General features: G+C 38.3%; 2 long non-coding RNA genes across 3 annotated transcripts in view; one reads left to right on the forward strand and one right to left on the reverse strand.

Annotated features, from left to right (window-relative positions):
• LOC117672527 (uncharacterized) overlaps positions 1 to 19,969 on the reverse strand; it is a 53,089-nt gene that overhangs the window by 31,713 nt on the left and 1,407 nt on the right. The gene's annotated exons all lie outside the window — the stretch shown is intronic.
• The window catches only part of LOC132709167 (uncharacterized), a 125,220-nt gene that overhangs the window by 22,251 nt on the left and 83,000 nt on the right, over positions 1 to 19,969 (forward strand). The window contains exon 3 of the long non-coding RNA XR_015733295.1: positions 15,765 to 15,931. This is a non-coding gene — a long non-coding RNA (uncharacterized LOC132709167). The remainder of the gene's footprint in view (positions 1 to 15,764; positions 15,932 to 19,969) is intronic.

Raw genomic sequence — 19,969 nt, forward strand, 5'->3', positions numbered from 1 at the left:
TCATCCTTTTGTATATTTATACAAAGTCAGCTTATTGCCCCCACAACTGGGTCCTCAATTTACCTACCTTAGAAAGGATGGAAGGCTGAGTCAACCTTGAGCCTTGGCGAGATTCGAACCTGCAGTAATTGCAGGCAGCTGGTCTTAATAACCAGCTTAATAACAGGGTGCCTTAGACCACTGTACTACCAAGTTGCCCATCAAACAAGAGCATCTGGTTATAGTTTACCCTTCTTTGTAGAGCAGAGTTGTATAATTTTCCTGATTGAGATGTAGCAATTAGACCCAAATATGTGCATCTTTATATAAATTAACAAGTACATCATTTTCTGTTTGACATAGGTTACATTGCTGTCTTTCTTGGCTAGTGGTAACACTGAAGTGGACACCCTAGCTTTTAATTTTCTGTCTTCTAAAGATTATTCTCGAAACAAAAGCACAAAAGACACTTCAAAATGGAGGATTCTGGGTAGGAAAAGCAGTGAAACTTAAACTTCATATAACTTGGACAGACCATGTGTTCTCATTAGAACAGTGTTGTGTGGGATTTGTTTGATTTTTAGAATTTTATTATCTTAAAACTTCATCAAGATTTTGCTACTTTAAAAATGAAGAGGATCTATGTAAAAATAATACTCTAGCACTTTTTTTTCTCCTCCCCCCTTTCCCCTCTGATCTTTGCTGAATAAGTCAAGATGTGAAAACAAAAAGTTCTATATGCAACATGCTAAAAAGAATTTAACTCGCTACTGATTTTTCTTTTAGCAAGCAATCCCTAGTGGCTTGACAACATCAAATGGGAATTTTTGACTCTTCATCTGTTTTTTATTTTATTCATGCCTTGTTCTCTTGGTAGCTTTTCATCTTGAATTGTCCTCTGTGTTTTAGTAAAGTCTTTCTTAGTCCTAGTTATTGCACAAGTCTTTGGGAGAAGCAACACAATAAGGAAAAAGACCAGAGTTGATTACATGGTATATTTGTAAGCATATTTTTAATGTGTGGAAATGAGGAAATCAGCTGTAGTAAAATGAGATAAATGTTACCTTAGATGTATCATGGTAAAATCATTATTCATCTGGAAATTAAAATTTGTAAAAGGAGCAAAATGACCATAGACTTTTTAAACGAAAAAATTGTGTAGGAGTTTATTCTTTCTTCTTAACTGTTCGCTGAGTTTTTTCCCTGAAGCATAGCCATTGTTGGAATGCTCAACTCTTGATTTTTTAAAAATGGTGACATAAGTGTTACACGACTAAGTCTCAAAATCCATAACAAGAAATGGACCTATTCCGAGCTGATATCTGTACAAAGTTGAATGTAACCATCAACTAAGGTGGTTCTACTTTCATAAAATGGAGGAAATAAAAGTGAGTTTCACAAAGCAATAATACAGAATTGATGTCTTGCATTCAGCTTGGGGCATTTTATTAATACATTCTAAAGTACCAACCTCATAATAAAAATATGCTTCAAATTAGACAAAGAGTTGTCTAAAATGTGTATGCATGTACAGTGGCTTTGTTCACTGATGGCCCCATTATTATTCTTTTAAAAAATATTGAATCACAGCGTTCAACAAGTGCTCATTTTTCAATCAATTTCCCACACTTTTATATGTTAATGAACGAAAGAAGATTGTACTACAGTGCTCTATATTTTTGTAATAGAAATACTCAGTAAGTTATGCTTCCTTTTCACCAATGTTGAAATGTTGGCTTGGATGGAAAAAAATGAGCAGAGAGAAAATTGGAGAGGTCTTCTCTTTTAAGAAATGGGATTTTTGACATCTTCATGTTGCATCCTGATTGTATCACTCCTGGGTAGAAGTCTATTCAGTTTGGGGCAGTTCCCCTTTTCTCAATGACATCTCCATCCCAGGGTTGTGTGATCTTGGCAACTTTAAGATCTATGGCAGGGGTGTCAAACTTGCAGTGTCATGTCATCACATGACATATTGTGACTTCCCCCCCTTCGCTAAACCAGGGGTGGGCGTGGCCAGTGTGTGATGCATTTGACCCACAGGCTGTGAGTTTGACACCCTTGACTTATGGACTTCAACTCCAAGAATTCCCCAGCCAGCCATGCTAGCTGGGGAATTCTTGGAGTTGAAGTCCACTAGTTTTAAAGTTGCCAAGGTCAGACAACTCTGCTCTACTCTATCCCATGTTATCTGGAAACTATTTGGTGGCATACTTTGTTTATAATAGAAGAGCTCAGGAAAATCTTCCACAAATACCATTTATTTTCCCTATTTTAAGTTTGAACCAGTAATTTACTAGAATACACAAATGTAACTAATATATTAACAACTAATTGACTAAAAATAATATAATTAACTATCAGAACAATCCATCAGAATGCTTCGATAAACCCTCAAGCCCTGCTAGCAGGGCAGAAGGAGCAGAAGGGCAGAAGGGCAGAAGGAGCAAAATACAGCAACTATTGGCTGGGTCAGCACTTCAAGCTGCATTTACTCTAGTGCTGACATAAGAAGGAGAAGAGGAGGCGTCTGGAAAGGGACGTTTGACTTTTCACCTACTTATTTTCCCTGGAGATAATATCCCCTAGGAGATGGGATGGGAGGGGGGAAATTCCTTTGAGCTGGAGCAGTAGATTAGGGGTAGAATGACTTGGAAGATGGCCAATGAGTGCAGGGGAGTGGGGAATGGAAAGGGAGGGTTTTGGGTCTGGAAGTCAGTGTTGGCTTCGATGGAGTTGGATTTTAGAATGTTGTGCTTAATAAATAGGAGTTTTCCTTCAAAGACTTTGTTTGAAATGCAATTTATTTGAGACAACCTCGAAACCTGACAGACTGTTGGTATCTTTGAAGGAATGTAACCTCTCAAAGGCTCACAATGAACAAAGGCTTGTGACTAAAGTAAAAAATAACAAAAAAAGCTTCTTCCAACATATTAAAAACAAGAAAAAAGTCAAGGAAACAATTGGCCCATTGCTGGGAGAAAGTGGCAAGAAGGTGGCAAGCAACAGGGAGAAAGCAGAACTACTTAACTCATTTTTTGCATCTGTCTTTACACAAAAGGAAAAAACAGTCCAACCTATCAAAAACAGCAGCACAAAAAAACAGATTAGGAACACAAGTTAAAATAGGGAAGAAAATGGTAAGTGAATGGTAAGAGCCTTGATAGTACAGTGGTCTACACACCCTGTTATTAACACAGCTGCCTGCAATTTACTGCTGGTTCGAATCTCTCCAAGGCTCAAGGTTGACTCAGCCTTCCATCCTTTCTAAGGTAGGTGAAATGAGGACCCAGTTTGTGGGGGCAATAAGCTGACTTTGTATAAATATACAAAAGTATGAAGGCTATTGCTTAACGCATTGTAAGCCGCCCTGAGTCTCCGGAGAAGGGCGGCATATAAATCAAATTTAAAACAAAACAAAACAAAAAAACAACAACACCTGTCTACCCTAGACAAGTTCAAATCACCAGGACCAGATGGATTACACCCCAAGGTTCTGAAGGAACTGGCAGAAGAGATCTCAGAACCACTGAACTATATCTTTCAAAGTTCCTGGAGCACAGGGAAACTGCCAGAGGATTGGAAAAGAGCTGATGTAGTTCCCATCTTCAAAAAAGGAAAAAAAATAGATCCAAGAAACTACAGACCTATCAGCCTGACCTCAATACCAGGGAAGATTCTGGAAAAGATAATCCAACAATGAATCACTGAACTCCTAGAAGCAAACCAAGTAATAACCAAAAGCCAACATGGGTTTGTCAAAAACAGATCATGCCAGATTAATCTTATTGCATTCTTTGACAAAGTGACAAAATTAGTGGACCAGAGGAATGCTGTTGATATAATTTACTTGGACTTCAGTAAAGCATTTGATAAAGTAGACCATTACCTACTACTAGATAAAGTAGAAAAATGTGGGTTAAACAGCATCACCACCAGATGGATTCGTAACTGGCTGACCAACCGCACTCAACATGTAGTCCTCAATGGAACTGCATCTACATGGAGGGAAGTATGCAGTGGAGTACCCCAGGGCTCTGTTTTAGGCCCAGTACTCTTCAACATCTTCATCAATGACTTGGACGAGGGGATAGATGGGGGACTCATCAAATTTGCAGGAATAGCCAACACTCCAGAAGATGGGCTCAAGATACAGAAGGTTCTTGACAGACTTGAACATTGGGCACTATCTAACAAAATGAAATTCAACAGTGAAGAAAGCAAGGTTCTACATTTAGGGAAGAAAAACAAAATGCACAGGTACCGTATATGTGGTACCTTGCTCAATAGTAGTAACTGTGAGAGGGATCTTGGAGTCCTAGTGGACAACTATTTAAGTATGAGCCAGCAGGGTGCAGCAGCTGCCAAAAAAGCCAACACAGTTTTGGGCTGCATAAACAGAGGGATAGAATCAAGATCACGTGAAGTGTTAATACTTTATAATGCCTTAGTAAGGCCACACTTGGAATATTGCATTCAGTTTTGGTCACCACGATGTAAAAAAGATGTTGAGACTCTAGAAAGGGTGCAGAGAAGAGCAACAAAGGTGATTAGGGGAGTGGAGGTTAAAACATATGAAGAACGGTTGCAGGAACTAGGTATGTCTAGTTTAATGAAGAGAAGGACTAGGGGAGACATGATAGCAGTGTCCCAATATCTCAGGGGTTGCCACAAAGAAGAGGGAGTCAAACTATTCTTCAAAGCACCTGAGGATAGAACAAGAAGCAATGGGTGGAAACTAATCAAGGAGAGAAGCAATTTAGAACTAAGGAGAAATTTCCTGACAGATAGAACAATTAATCAGTGGAACAACATGCCTGCAGAAGTTGTGAATGCCCCAACACTGGAAACTTTTAAGAAGATGTTGGATAACCATTTGTTCGAAGTGGTGTAGGGTTTCCTGCCTGGGCAGGGAGTTGGACTAGAAGAACTCTAAGGTCCCTTCCAACTCTGTTATTCTATTCTATTCTAACTATAAGCAAGGATAAGAAAATTGACTGGTTCAGCTAAACATGCTGTTTAAAAGGGCTTTGATTGGAGAATTTCTCAGATGTTGATTTCATCTCAACCTGCTCTAGTGCAGCTCAATCTGCTAAAAGCAATCAATAAGAGACTGGCGGGATGGGAGGTTTGAAGAGAGAACAGTGGACTCCGAGTCAACTGGATTATCATTGATATTTATTTTCCTGGGTTAAAGCCCTAACACCTTCGCATCTTTACTTGAGTCTTGATGTCACAGCATGATAACAGAAGAAGCTCTGCAGGAATAGAATAATTTAGCAGAGTCTCTGCAGAACATCTGAACAAATGTTGATTTCAAAGACAAACTAGTAAATATTTGGGGGGAGCTGGCAAAAATTATGAATATATTCATACTGTAAGTCTGGAAATGGAATGAAAGATTAATTTTGAAGAAATGCATTTTATAAGATCATTAGATGACACCAATATCAGAACCATTGTAAATAAATATCAGAACCATGTAAAAAAAGATGTTGAGACTCTAGAAAGAGTGCAGAGAAGATCAACAAAGATGATTAGGGGATTGGAGGCTAAAACATAAAGAACAGTTGCTGGAACTGGGTATGTCTAGTCTGATGAAAGAACGATTGAGGGCAAAAGAAGAATGGAACGGCAGAGAATGAGGTGTCTGGATGGAGTCACTGAAGCAGTCGGTGTGAGCTTAAATGAACTCCAGGGGACGGTAGAGGACAGAAAGGCCTGGAGGAACGTTGTCCATGAGGTCATGATGGGTTGGACATGACTTCACAACTAATAACAACAAGTCTGATGAAAAGAAGGACTAGGGATGAGGTGATAGCAGTGTTCCAATACCTCAGAGGCTGCCACAAAGAAGAGGGTGTCAAGCTATTCTCCAAAGCACCTGAAGGCAGGACAAGAAGCAATGGGTGGAAACTAATCAAGGAGAGAAGCAACTTAGAACTAAGGAGAAATTTCCTGACAGTTAGAACAATTAATCAGTGGAACAACTTGCCTCCAGAAGTTGTGAATGCTCCAACACTGGAAGTTTTAAAGAATAGATTGGATAACCATTTGTCTGAAATGGTATAGCATTTCCTGCCTAAGCAGGGGCTTGGACTAGAAGACCTCCAAGGCCCCTTCCAACTCTATTATTCTATTCTAAATATATTTTTTATGGTATTTATTTTTTAAAAAAAATTAAACTCAATTATATTTTATGTGCATAATAATTATTTATAGTCTCCCTCCCTCCATAAAGGATTACTGACTGGCAAATATATATCCATGCCAAAAAGAATAGATTTTTACGGAATCTTTACTGAAATCTCTTATTAATCTTTTACTAATTGAACTTCCACTGGTACACAGGAAATATGTGCCAGATTGTAATCCTGAATATTAGCTTGTATTAATTTGTACTTGATCCCATATCCCACAAGAAAATAAAAGGCAGATGTCAAACTGTGTTGAATCCTTCTAAGAATTATAAAGCTATTTCCTAAAACGTAACATACAGAAAGTAAGTTCGGCTGGTTGTTTGGCTTTGATCTGGGTTCAAGAACTACCTTTCCTATTGCGATAGATGTGATTGAATTATTGCTTCAATAACAGAAGAATATAATACACAATATTATACTATCTTAATAGAAGCATTTTCTAGTAGATTAGAAAGTAGGGACCTTTTTAATATTTAGTTAGACTTTGTGAATTGTCCCTAGATTTGATGAATCAGTATTTGGCTTTCTGATAGCTGTTGTTTTTTCACCAATGATTTATATAAGTGACTGAAATGTTTACAAACATCTCTGCAAAAATAATAATTAAATAGTTAGCCTAACTAATGATTTTTAATGCGACTTGGCTAATCACATTAATGCGACTGCGTTTTGGTTAATCATTTCCAAATGTTGTGTATTTGCTGTTCTAAGGCTGGACTGCAGAGAAAATAGATTTGAAAGGGTGAGGAAGTCTGGTAGTTTCATGGACATTTTCATGTCATTTTCCTGGAACAATATAGAAGTGGCATTGGTTTCTATATTGTGACTCCCCCCTCACTCCCAGTCTAGTCTAAATTTCCTTTAAAATCGGTCTTTTTTAAACAGGCACCTTCCAGAGATGCTGAACAGCCATTCCTATTGTCCACACCAAAAAAGACCAAAAAGTCATTTTGCTAAGGATAATGATTGTTATAGTCTAATATATATTATTGGCTTGTGCTGGGGGAGGTGCCTTAAATTATTAGCAAATGTATTGAATGCCTGTGTTCTTTAGCATTCTCCTGCTGGCAAGCTTATGAGCTTCTGCTGAACTAACCCTTAAAGAAATATTTTAGATTTTTTTTTTTACTCCCCCTTCTACTTCAATTGTTTTCAAAGTAGTAATATCAGTGGGGGATCCTCATTAATATTCATTGTAATGCATTCACATTTGTCCTCTCATCCAATCCATATATTACAAAACATACCACAATGGTTTAGAGTGGGAAAAGCTAGAAAAAGTGTTAATATTTTGTTTGTAATGGTTCAAATAAAGCATTTGAAAGTGCTCTTAATCATGAATGATGATAAAATAGGAACATTTTTATTTTTAGTTAACACACCTCTTAGATTCTACCTTGTGCTCTGTCAAAACAATACTTCACATTCACTCTGGCTAAACAATAGATTCAACATTTGATTCAAACAAATTGTTTGCATCAGTAGATCATATAATGCATTACCAATATATATATATATAGAGAGAGAGGAGTAATTTATTAGTCTAATGTAAAATAGTTTTCAGCCCAAACATCATTTGGAGAGTGGAGAAAACTAGAAATGATGCCGTCTTTTCTTAATAATGTATTTAAGATTTTGGGCTATGAAACAATTATTCACTAAAGCCATTCTTTTTCTCTTTAAAAATCCTTTTAAATATGGAATGTCAGTCCTTTACTAAAAAGAGAGAAAGAGAGAGAGCGAATCAGCTCAGATGCAGCTGCAGTGATACAAAAGAAGAGATTATACAAAAGGGAACAGGTTGGAAATGTGGAATATAAGGGGTATGGATCCTTTATTCGTCCTTAGAATTGTGATTAAAATGAAAAGGTTAATAAAAAAATTCCTTGTAAAGATTTGAGAGAGCACTTCTAAAATATGCTTTAAATGTTATTAATTTAAAGAAGGACCTTTTCAGATTGAGGCGGAATAAAGAATTTAAAAAAACAACTCATTCCATTTCCCACCCCTTTGAAATATTTATAATGCTTGGATTTGGGTTTTTTTCCCCCCAAATAAAAAAGTAACAAATGTAGTGGAGGAGTTTGTAGGACCACATGCCTACATGCTTGTGTATGCACATACACTCATGGCATATACCGATATAATTAACAAAAATGAGTCCTGGATAAGTCTTTTTTATATGTGGTTTCTTTTATATGTGGTTTACTGCAAGTTTAAGTCGAATGGCAAGAGGAAGTCTGGAATTAGAGTACTCTTTTGGAATCCACTACTGAATTGAATTCAATTGAATTGAGAATTGAATTATGTCTAAGTCCTTTGATCATTTGTCTTCAATACAGAGAAAAGAAACATTTAGATATGCACCAAAAAGTTTCCTTGTTGAGAACAATGGGAATTTCTCAAATTTTCAGTAATGATTGGATAAAGATCATTGGCTGGCCTTTCAGGGAAAAAAATGGCTTTAAGTAATCGAGCATTTTTTCAACCATCTGTAATTATTGTGCTATTTCTATGTAGTTCTCAGATAAATTCTGCAACATTCTGATAAACGTGGTACACATCACAGCCCAACACTGATAATGGTGCATGAGGCTTATATTTTAAAAGTCAGAGATTAGTGGGAATAGGAAATAAACTTATTCATATTCCTCTTTTGGCATAATTCAGTATTACAAAACTTCCTTTTCATCTTTTTTTTCTTAGTTATGAACTTTTATGGTATGTGTTTCAATTCCCTTCTTGATATATTATTAGCATTCCTATAAAAATCACCAAAATATTCTTTCTAGTACTCTCTTCAGTTTCATCTTATATTATGTCAGCACTTTTATTTTTAATTCTTTCTATTTCCTTTCCTGGAGGTTCTTTGTTTAGACCTTTTCACTCACTTCAAAATTATTTTATTTCATTCAAAATTACTCTATCTATTCATGCCATCTGACTGAATAGTATTTTCCTTGATCTTATTCAGAATGTCACACACAATTTTTCCCCGAACTCTTGTCTGGAATGTAAAATATAAAATATGATCGACCTATGAATTCTTACTTTCCTATACATCAGTGCTTCTTAAATGTCAGTGTTTCTTCCTATACGTCAGTGTATTTCGCTGTGCCCTCAAAACCATGTTGTTCCGCCAGGCTGGGCTATCAATATAAAGATTTTAATTGGTTTTAAATTGGGTTTTTAAATTCGGGGTTTTATAAATTGGGCCTACTATTTAATAATTTTAATTATTTTTAAATATTGTCTTTGTGTTTTTAATTAGGCTGTACATCGCCCTGAGTCCTTCGGGAGAAGGGCAGTATAGAAATAAAATTAATAAATAATAAATTAATAAATAATAAATAAATAAAGTATGAACCCCAGGGAATTACCCCAACAGCCTCACAGGGATCCACAAAATGAAAATTATTTGCCAAGCTATATTGAAAAATAACTCAATATTAAAATCCCACTAAATGATGATGAGATGAGGTAGCAGCAGATCTGTCCATTTTGATTTCTGATATAACCATCAATAAAAATAGCTTGTACAAACAAAAGGCCCAATATGGGGTTATGGGAGGGAGGGCATGCGCATGCACACTCCCAAAATGCAATGCAAGCGCCCCCATGCATATGTCCCGCCCCCGTGCATGTGCCCTGCCCCCCTTCACATGCACATGCATATCCCCTGAATGCCCCCCGTGCATGCGCGGCAGAGACCTGAAGACCGGGTGGCCAGCGGGTTGTGCACGCGCATGCACTGTGGAGCTAGGCTGGGGCGATGGCTGGTGTGCCCACAGAGAACACTCTATGTGCCACCTGTGGCATATGTGCCATAGGTTTGCCTTCACGGACCTAGGCAATTACAGTAATTAGATACACAGTTGGAATAGTGGAGTGGACTGAAGCGGAACTAAAGGTCCTGGATAGGAAGATCAGAATAATAATCACAGTGAATCTTGCCCTTCATCCATGCATCGATGTTGACAGAGTCCACTTACCAAGGAGCATAGGTGGGCATGAAATCTTGAAAGTACACCAGACAGTTGAAGAAGAAGAAAATGACACTGGAAGAATATTTAAAAGATAGTGAATAAGATGCACTGAAGCTAGTACAACACGAAGATTTACTGAATACCAAAGAGCCCAACTGACCTTTAAGAAAGACTAAATGAAGGACAGAAAAGAGACATGGCAAGGCAAAGTAGTACATGGCCACTACATTAAAAAACAAAACAAAACTAGCAGCCAAGCAGATAACAAGATCTGGCAATAGCTAAGAGCAGCAAATGTGAAGAATGAGATAGATGTGCTAATTCTGAATCCAACAGAGCAAGCCTTTAGAGCAAATGCATAGAAGGCTAGAATTGAGAAGACAGCAACTGACAGCAAAGGCTGCCTCTGCAAAGAAGTGGAAGAAACAGTGGATCACCTAGACACTGCTGTAGGAAGATCATGCAGATTAACAAATAACAGCAGGACAAAGTAGCAGCAATGGTGCGTTGGAATATCTACAAGAAGTACCATTTGCCTGCAAACCACAAAATAGACTAAATAATCGAAAATGAAGGAACTAAATTGCTCCCGGATTTTAGAATTCAAAAAGAGAAGCTCCTGCCATATAACATCCCCGACTGAGCAATTGTCAATAAGAGACAAAAAAAAAAAAAAGAAGTCTGGATAGTGGACATCACAGTACCTGGAAAATAAAAGAGAAAAAGCTGGAGAAAAAAAAACAAAATACAAAGAACTGCAAATAGAACGACTGTGTCAAAATAAAGTAGTATAGATAGTGACAAGCACCTTGGGTACAATTCAGAAAATCTGGAGTATTGACACTATTGACAAAATCACCATTAGCCAAGTGCAAAAGTAGCTTTATACATCCTGCCAAGATTCCTTTAACACCTACCAACTTCATCATCTGCCTATCCTGGGTCCTTGGTAAGTAGATAAAATGCCAAATCTGGTCTGAAAATTCGATTGACTGTGTGACCAATCATAATAATAACAATTCACTCTTTTTAACATATCCGTAGCTCTTTCCTGCATACATAAATAACCTAATCTTCACCATTCTGCATATATTCAGCTCCATAAGATCAGGCCCATTTCATTGAGATTGCCCCTTTTCTCTTTGTTGCATAAATACACTGCATATCTAGTGTTCTTTCTTTTTTCATTTCATCTGTTAATTTGTGCTCTTCATCATTTACTCCTCCTGATTTCCAAAACTCAGTCCTTCACATGCAGTGGCTTTCTTCAGAGGGGGCCTTCTCCTTTTCTCCACTCAAAGTTTCCCTAATGCTTTTGGTAATATAAATAGACTAGACTAACTGGCCTTAGTTGCATCCATGCTAATGCAGCATTAATGATAAGGACAGCGCCAGCCAGTTTGTGTACTTTTTGGTTTTTGTGACACAAGAATGACCAAAGCCAATTTTACCTCAACCATTCTCTGTGGAAGCTAGGATCACTACTGTAAAGCCAACATAATTTTGTCAGTATCCAATCAACTAGGATGTACCTACAGAATCTAAAAACTCTACTGTCATTCTAGAACTTCAAATGGGTTTACTGTTTTTCAGAGTTCAATATTCTTAAAGGAGGATGATTTATCCTCCTGCCCTCTGCTGATGCTTCTGTACCCTTTTCTCTTACTGGCAATTTCTACCTACCATTCTCCGCTGCCTATTACCTTCCTTGCCTAAACTATTCCTAACTGACTGAAGTTGTATTTAATGACTGCAGCACATGAGAACGCAAATGGATTTCAGGGAAAGTTAATCTTCAGTCCATGCATGGTTGGCCTGCTGGGTCTTTCAGGAACTATAAGATTAGGTGAATTGGCTGGGAAAGTTATTTTGGTTTTAAAACAGACAGTGCAAACCATGATTCCCAACCTGTTGGACTACAACTTCCTTAATCCCCAGCCAGCTAGCAACACATTTGGTGGGCAGTTATAAGGGAGGGGTAAAATAAGATGTTTACTATTGCATTTGTTATTTTAAAAAAACAAAATGTTAGAAATCCTATAAAATAAATATAAAACGGAAATCAGTGAGTGTTAGGAACCCATAGCAGTATCAATATCATCTGAGAAGATTGGGGAGAATAAGAGCATTTTCTTAAGCATTCTCCATGGTCACAATCCTGTGTGTTGGAGATGGCAGGCTGGGACTTTCGTATCAGTTGGCCTCAAAGCCAACCTCTCTCTGTGTGTGCTGTTTGTGTGGGTCTTTGGATGTGTGTGTGTGTGTGTTAAGATGTGTGCAAAAGCTTCACAATATCTGGAAAGAAAAAAGAGACAAAACAAGAAGGTGCTTAAATTAAAGCTGCCTCGAGGCCGTAGCAAGTTCTGGGTTGGTGGGTTTTACAAGACTACTTACTATGCTATTCAATTAAAAAAGAGAGAGAGAGAGAGAGCAGTTACCATAGCAACCCTCCCATCTAATGGCTCTTGTGCTAACTCAGAGATACAAAGCACCTTCTTACAGAGATGCAGTGACCAATGCAGAATGTTGTGGGAAGTTTTATGCTCCCAGCAATGCTTTAAAGGGGAAGGTGCATCTTCCAATAACAAGGCACATTTATGTCTCTGGGCTGTAATCTGCTTTTAGAACTACTTGTTTGCCTTCCCCTGTTATCTGTGTATTTGTTTGCAATTCTCTCTCTCTCTCTCTGCCTTTAGATATACGGTGAGATATATAGCTCCAGTAAAAAAAAGAAAAGAAAAAAATTCCCATTTGTGAGATTTATAGTACATTTTCTCTGAAGTGAAGTATTGAGCCTGCCAAGTCAATATAGCTTATTCCCAGCATATTTAGTTTTGAAGTTTCAGGTTGCCACCTGAAGCATTATTATCTGGACATCAACTCCTCAGAACATAATGGGGCTTTCTTTTATGTAAACATTTACAGGAATGTGCTCTTAGTCCATAGGTAAATGTCCTTCCTTCCTTCCTTCCTTCCTTCCTTCCTTCCTTCCTTCCTTCCTTCCTTCCTTCCTTCTTTCCCTCCCCACTCCCTCTGTCCCTCCGTTCCTCCTTCCTTCCTTCCTTCCCTCCCCTCCCCTCCCCTTCCCCCTCTCCCTCTGTCTCTCCCTCCTTCCTTCCTTCCTTCCTTCCTTCCTTCCTTCCTTCCTTCCTTCCTTCCTTCCTTCCTGTAACTGCTATTTCATTAAACCAGCAAAATAGAAGTCAGAGTTGGTACACTAATAATGGTATTCAGAAAATGCTTTGAGTTTATCAGTAAAGCACACTTGTTTTTCTGAAAAGGGTTTTTATCAGAAACTGGCAAAAGTGGGAGAATATGATTTTCAGAAAATATTCAAAACGTACCTCTTTCTATTTCTTCGAACAGAAACATTTCTTTAATGCAGGGTGGGAAGTAACCTTTCATATACCTGAAGCTATTTGGGGAGATGAGAGACAGCCAAGAAATATCGTGCATGATGCAGTGATAAAACAATATCACTGAAATGGTTGGGCTACAGTTTCTGAGGAGGTTTTGAGGGACTATTTTTCCTCTAATGTGTTAAGCCTAAAAGAAGTCTTGTTCTGTCTTATAAAAAGGCAAAATTGGCAGAAAATAATGCCCTGATTTTTCTGTAACTTTTTCCTGAAAATCTGTGGTTCGATTTTTAGGATTAACAAAAAAGAGATTCGGGGCTACCTATGTAAAAGCATGAATTGCTCATGTCTGCTTTAATGGGAATTAAAGGATATGGTAGGGTAAATGCACACATTATGATACATAAGTTCATATGTTCCAGTGGCTGATTCCCTCATTGCCATCATTTATGCATCAACTTACAATGTTAACTTATTCTGGAGAATTTATGAAAAGAAGAAATCTGTGATTCTCCAGACATTGCCTTTGGGGACTAGACTAATGGAAGGTGGAATTCAAAAGTTCTGGAGAGCTACAGCTTCCCACTCTTAATAGATGTGAGCCATATCAATGAATCTGATATTGCATCAAACTTTCTGATCTGTTTGGAAACCCTACCTTTAACAGATTATGATCGACTCTCTCAAAGATTTAAACATTTACATAACAATAGGTAGTTCTCGATTGAAAGCAGTTCATTTAGTGACCGATCAAAGTTACAACAGCACCGAAAAACATGATTTATGACCATTTTTCACACTTATGACTATTGCAGTATCCCCATGGTCATGTGACCAAAATTTGGATTCTAGGCAACTGGTTTATATTTATGATGGTTGCAGTTCCCCAGGATCACATGATCACCTTTTGCGACCTTCTTACAAGCAAAGTCAATGGGGAAAACCAGATTCACTTAACAACCTTAGAATAACAGAGTTGGAAGGGACCTTGGAGGTCTTCTAGTCCAACCCCCCCATTTAGGCAGGAAACCCTATACCATTTCAGACAAATGGTTATCCAATCTCTTCTTAAAACTTCCAGTGTTGGAGCATTTACAACTTCTGGAGGCAAGTTGTTCCACTGATTAATTGTTCTAACTGTCAGGAAATTCCTCCTTAGTTCTAGGTTGCTTCTCTCCTTGATTAGTTTCCACCAGGGGTGGGTTCTACTTACCTTTACTACCAGTTTGCAATGGGGCCACGCGTTCATGCTTGCTTCGCTTGCGTGTGCGCGCTCTTCTGCACGTGCGCGCTCTTCTGCGCATGTGCAGAAGCGTTCTGATTATGTTGGGGTTGGTGGGCAGAGTCTCCCGCCGGTTTTACTACTGGTTCTATAAAACCAGTGCAAACTGAGGCCAACCCACCACTGGTTTCCACCCATTGCTTCTTGTCCTGCTCCCAGGTGCTTTAAGTTTAACCTTGTTATTAACTTAACAACTGCAGTGATTCATTTAACAACCATGGCAAGAAAAGACATAAAATGGGACAAAATTCCCTTAACAAATGTCTCACTTAGCAACAGAAATTTTGGGGTCAATTGGGGTCAAAAGTCGAGGACTACCTGTATTGTAATCACACTCTGTACACACGATCTCTGTGTGTCTAGAACATATTTCTGTGTGTGGATCTGTATCATCCCTAAAACCAATAATGAAAGCAGCGGAGGTGTTGTGGATAGGGCTATCGATGCAGCCATGTCCAAACGTTTGAACCTGAAAAGTCAAATGCAAAGTGACGGTAGAAGGTATTTAAAATTCAAGTGCTAGCTTTTTTTTTATGCATTAATGTATTCTGGAAAAAATGAATTATTAAGAGATTTGCATAGGCACAACAAAAGCCAATTTAGACAAGCAAGTTTACCCTGAAGCGTTTTGCCACCTTTCCTTCCCAATCTTTTCCAAACACTGCTAAAGACTTTTTCCCCTTCAAATTTGGGAGGAAAAAAAATGCATTACTTTTACTGAAATTGTTTCCTTAAAAATGCTTTTCAAATGATTGGGAACCAAGTATTTTTCCTCCTGTTCAGATCTTTTCATGGTTTATATTTTCATCACTTTTATAATGTGATGACATTCGATTTTTTTCTCACTTTGCTTTTTATCTCAGCAATTACTTCTGTCATCTAGTTTTTAAAATACACATTTATTATTTAGAGGTCAAGGAGGGAAAAAAAAGAATTGGTTCTGCTTTTCTCTTTCTAACAGATACCAAAAGAGAACAAGAATTGGTACTATTCGACTCTTCAGAAGTTTACTCTGCCTGGTGTGTTACATTTAAATGACCAATGGCAGAATAGCAACAGAATAAAGAAAGTTTATTTATGAATTGCAAGCCAGTTTGATTCTCAAGGGTATTTTACAGAGCTATCAAGGTAAGTATAAGGCAAGGCCTCTATGATTGGCACATTTTCTTTTACTTATTCAAAGGAGACACTGAAACATGTTTTTTAAAAAACTTTTGTACCTCATACACTGAATGAACAATGTACTGTCTTTTTCCTGACAGCATATATCCAAAAATATTTTTCTTTTCAGGGATGCCTACAAGATATCATAAAAAAATAATAATCAGTCGATTCATGGAATGCTGAAAGTTTTCAGGTATGGGATGGTAAATAGCAATTGTCAAATAACTGTGGATTAACTAAGATTAACTAAGATTAACAGGTGAGTTGGTGGGGGACAAAAAGTCAGACCTTTTGAAGCTCTGCCCCCTTTCTACAAATGTTGCATATGTTTTTGGACTTTTTTTCTTTTTCTTTTGGCTTTCCTGGAGTTCCTTTTCAGAACTAAGGCCAATAGGTTGAAACTGCTCTCTGCAACCGATCACTATGTTGAACACATTTAGGAGCTAGAGACAATGTGGACAAAATACAGTAGAGAAATGTGTGTTGGTATCTTTGTAATGTTTTCAAACAAAATGTGTGATAATGGTTGTAGCATTTCGGTTTTCACGTGTGAATGGGTTATTTCACATCCCACAGGGCTTTCTTATTATATTTCGTCAGGATGGATCCACTCTGCTTCAATACAGCCAATGGCAAGAGAACAAATATTGTGTAGGCAAAATGAAAGGGCATGCAATTATTTCTTAATTCACTGTTCATAGGATAATTTATTAATTTTAGACCCAGCGAAGAGGTCTTATCTGGTGTCCTTGTGTTGGACTCTGTGACCCACAGAAGCTATGATTTGCTTCTAATTTACTTCACAAGGGTGTTTGGGATTTCTCAGATGAGTTGAAGAAGATAGGAAGAAAACATGTTTCCCTTATCTCTCCTGGGTGGCATTGTATGCAGACTGTAAAAGCAATTGGAGTAAACACAAGTGTAAAACAGACAAATGGGAAGGAGCAATTTTGGTAAACAAGAAAAAGCCAGTTTGTTCTACAAAGCACGATAAACTTAGCTAAATCTGATTCATGAAATCCAAATTAGTAAATAATGCTAAGTAGTGGTTTTGGATTATCCTCGGAAGCCATGCCTTTAGTTATGCCTGTCATCCCCTGATATTGGCCCGGTCTGATTGCTTTTATGCTCTCACATAGTAATCCTCCTGGTGGCACGATATTATTACACCACCTCCCCTGATCATTCTTATTGCAGCTTGCAAATATCGCAGCATGTGGAATAACCTCTGTGCCAGGCATCAAACAGAATTTGCCAGAACTCCTTGAGGTAGCAATTCTAGAGAATTGCTTTCATGAGTAACCATGAAAATTGCTAGAGATGAAATCATCAGGATTTGTTATTTGTTCCTCATCTTATATCCAGCAAGTGAAATTTCACACTGATTTCCTGCTTTTTCTGGTCAACAACAGGTAGCAACCTCGTAACACACACACACACACACACACACACACACACACACACACACATGGACACGGACACATCCTGTTTTTTCCTCATACTGTAGAGCAGCTAAAGGTGCTCTTTTAAAAATACTAGTGGAGAAAAATTTCTTTCTTTTTTGAAATAGGTATATGGATTCACAATTAACACTGTCATAATCCAGGCAAAAAGCTATTTACTTTCAGTTTCTATAGAACAGCTTTCCCTGATGTGGCGCCTTGCAGACATGTCTCTCTACAATTCCACTGGTATGCTATCTGAGAATACTTGAGTAGGAATTCTAAACTGACATAAACTAGCATATCTACAAAGTACAAAATCTGGGAAGGCTGGAACAGGAAATTTTTTTTCCCTATTGCTGATAACTAATTTTGATTGCATGCAGCTTGTCCTGAGGACAAGAGAATGCTTTTTATGATCTACAAAAGACTAAATGCTTTGGACCTAGGATGTCATTATTCTCAGACATACCCACTTTTAATTTACAATAATCCAGGGGTGGGCTGCTGGGGGTTTGCAGGGATTTGGGAGAACCTCTAGCTAAAATTCTGTGCAGTTCAGAGAACCCCCAAATACCACCCCTGGCTGGCCCCACCCACCTCACCCCGCCCTTCCCAGGAGTCTCCATGCAGCCTGTTTTAGATGCAGGTAAGTGCAGGGTGTGCAGAGGCTCAGGCAGGGGTGGGTTCTACTTGCCTTTACTACCGGTTCGTAGCGGGGCCGCATGTACGCGCTCGCTTTGCTCACATGCTCTTCCGCACATGCGCAGAAGTGTTTTGATGGCGTCGGGGTTGGTGGGTGGAGCCTCCTGCCAGTTTTACTATTGGTTCTATAGAACCAGTGCGACCCGGGGGCAACCCACCACTGGGCTCAGGGAGGGCAAAAAATGGGCCTACTGGAAGTTTGGGAAGGCCAGAAACGAGCCTGTTTCTGGCCTCCAGAGGGCTTCCGGAGCCTGGGAAGGCCATTTTCGCCCTCCCGGAGGCTCAAGAAAAGCCTCCGGAGCCCAGGAAGGACAAAAACACCCTTCCATGATGCAAGAGGCCAACTAGGCCACACCCACCATGGCCACACCCACCAAGCAACCGGACAGAGAACCCCTTGATAAAATTTTTGAAGTTCACCCCTGCAATAATCTTTAGAGATGTATTTTCAATTATAGCAACCATTTGAGGAACTTTCTGATAAAAGGAGATGGGGAGAAAAGTTGGCTTCTGTCCAGCGTGCGGCTGGAATCAGTCAGATGTCTCCAATTAATTGGATTTTAAGAAATGAACATGCAACAATGACCTGACAAAAGAATTATTTTTGATACAAGTTAAGTGCCTGTGATTTGTCTTTTTAGCAACTTTTCTACTCTACTTGTAGGAAGTTCTGCTCAAGAATGTCCATCTTCACTTTTTTCCCTTCTTCATCTTTTCGTTTTGCTACTCACTTCACTTGCATTCATATCCTGCTTCAGTTCTTTTTATACAGACAGACATTTGGATGCATATTTATTTTATCTCCTTTTTAAAAAGCTACTATCTATGGCCAAGGATGGCTGTATAGAAAGAGAGAAGAATTTATCATATAGATGTGACCAATTACATTTGAAGCAAGAAAGCTTTGAACATCTTTCAAGAACTTAGTGCTTAATATTACTTCTTTGCTTTGTGCATTTACACTAAGGGACTTGTGGGCATAATACAGTAATCTCTCGAGAATTTTGAAACTGTCTTTGTGATCATTTAAATGCATGTGGGATGGTTCCTTGCAAGATAATTATTAGGATGCACAGCCCAGGTTGTTCCATATAAAAAATAGGGTAAGAAATATATCTCTTTTACCCTCTTCTATTTATGCCTATTTGGATCAGGAATACATGTTCCATTTCTCTTCATTGCTCTTGCTCTCTCCCTCTCCCTCCCTCCCCCCCTCTGTGTGTGTGTGTATATATGAGAGAGGGAGGGAGGGAAAGGGATCACCCTAAAGCTTTCTTTTGTTTTGTTCCTGACAATGTCTGTGACAGATACTTTTCTTTTTTTCCCTGGCTATTAGAAATAGAAAGAATTGGGAAAGGAATGGTTCATAGTAAATGAATCCTTGAACTTAGGACCAAATCAGAAACACATGGACAGAATTAAATTTCTATAGAATTAAAGATCATCCCAAAGCTTTGTGAGAAAATCAGACAACTAGAGAAACAGAAAACACAAACATCGAGTTATGCATTTTCTCCATATAAGGAATCCTGCCAGCAAGGGAGAAATGTGAAGTGTAATTTTGGAATGGTCACTCTTCCTTCAACCAGGGGCTAGTTTTATTAAGGCTCTCAATTTTGTTTCCATTCAGAATGTCTTTGTAAGGATGTAAAGAAACTAAATAAATGCCGTTACGCTGTTTCACAGCTTTCATAGTATCAACCACTCTGAAAGATTTCTAGGAATGACTGGAAAGCTAGCTGAAGTCTAAAAACACAGAAGTTGTTACTTCTGATATCTATTCCTTAGTCAGGCATATGGAGTTTCCCAAAATCCCAGAATCTGACTCAAGCACCCCCAGCATTCTTCTCTTGCT

This window comes from Pantherophis guttatus, chromosome 3 (genome assembly GCF_059756535.1).
Source record: "Pantherophis guttatus breed Tessera chromosome 3, ASM5975653v1, whole genome shotgun sequence".
NCBI classification, from domain to species: Eukaryota; Metazoa; Chordata; class Lepidosauria; order Squamata; family Colubridae; genus Pantherophis; species Pantherophis guttatus.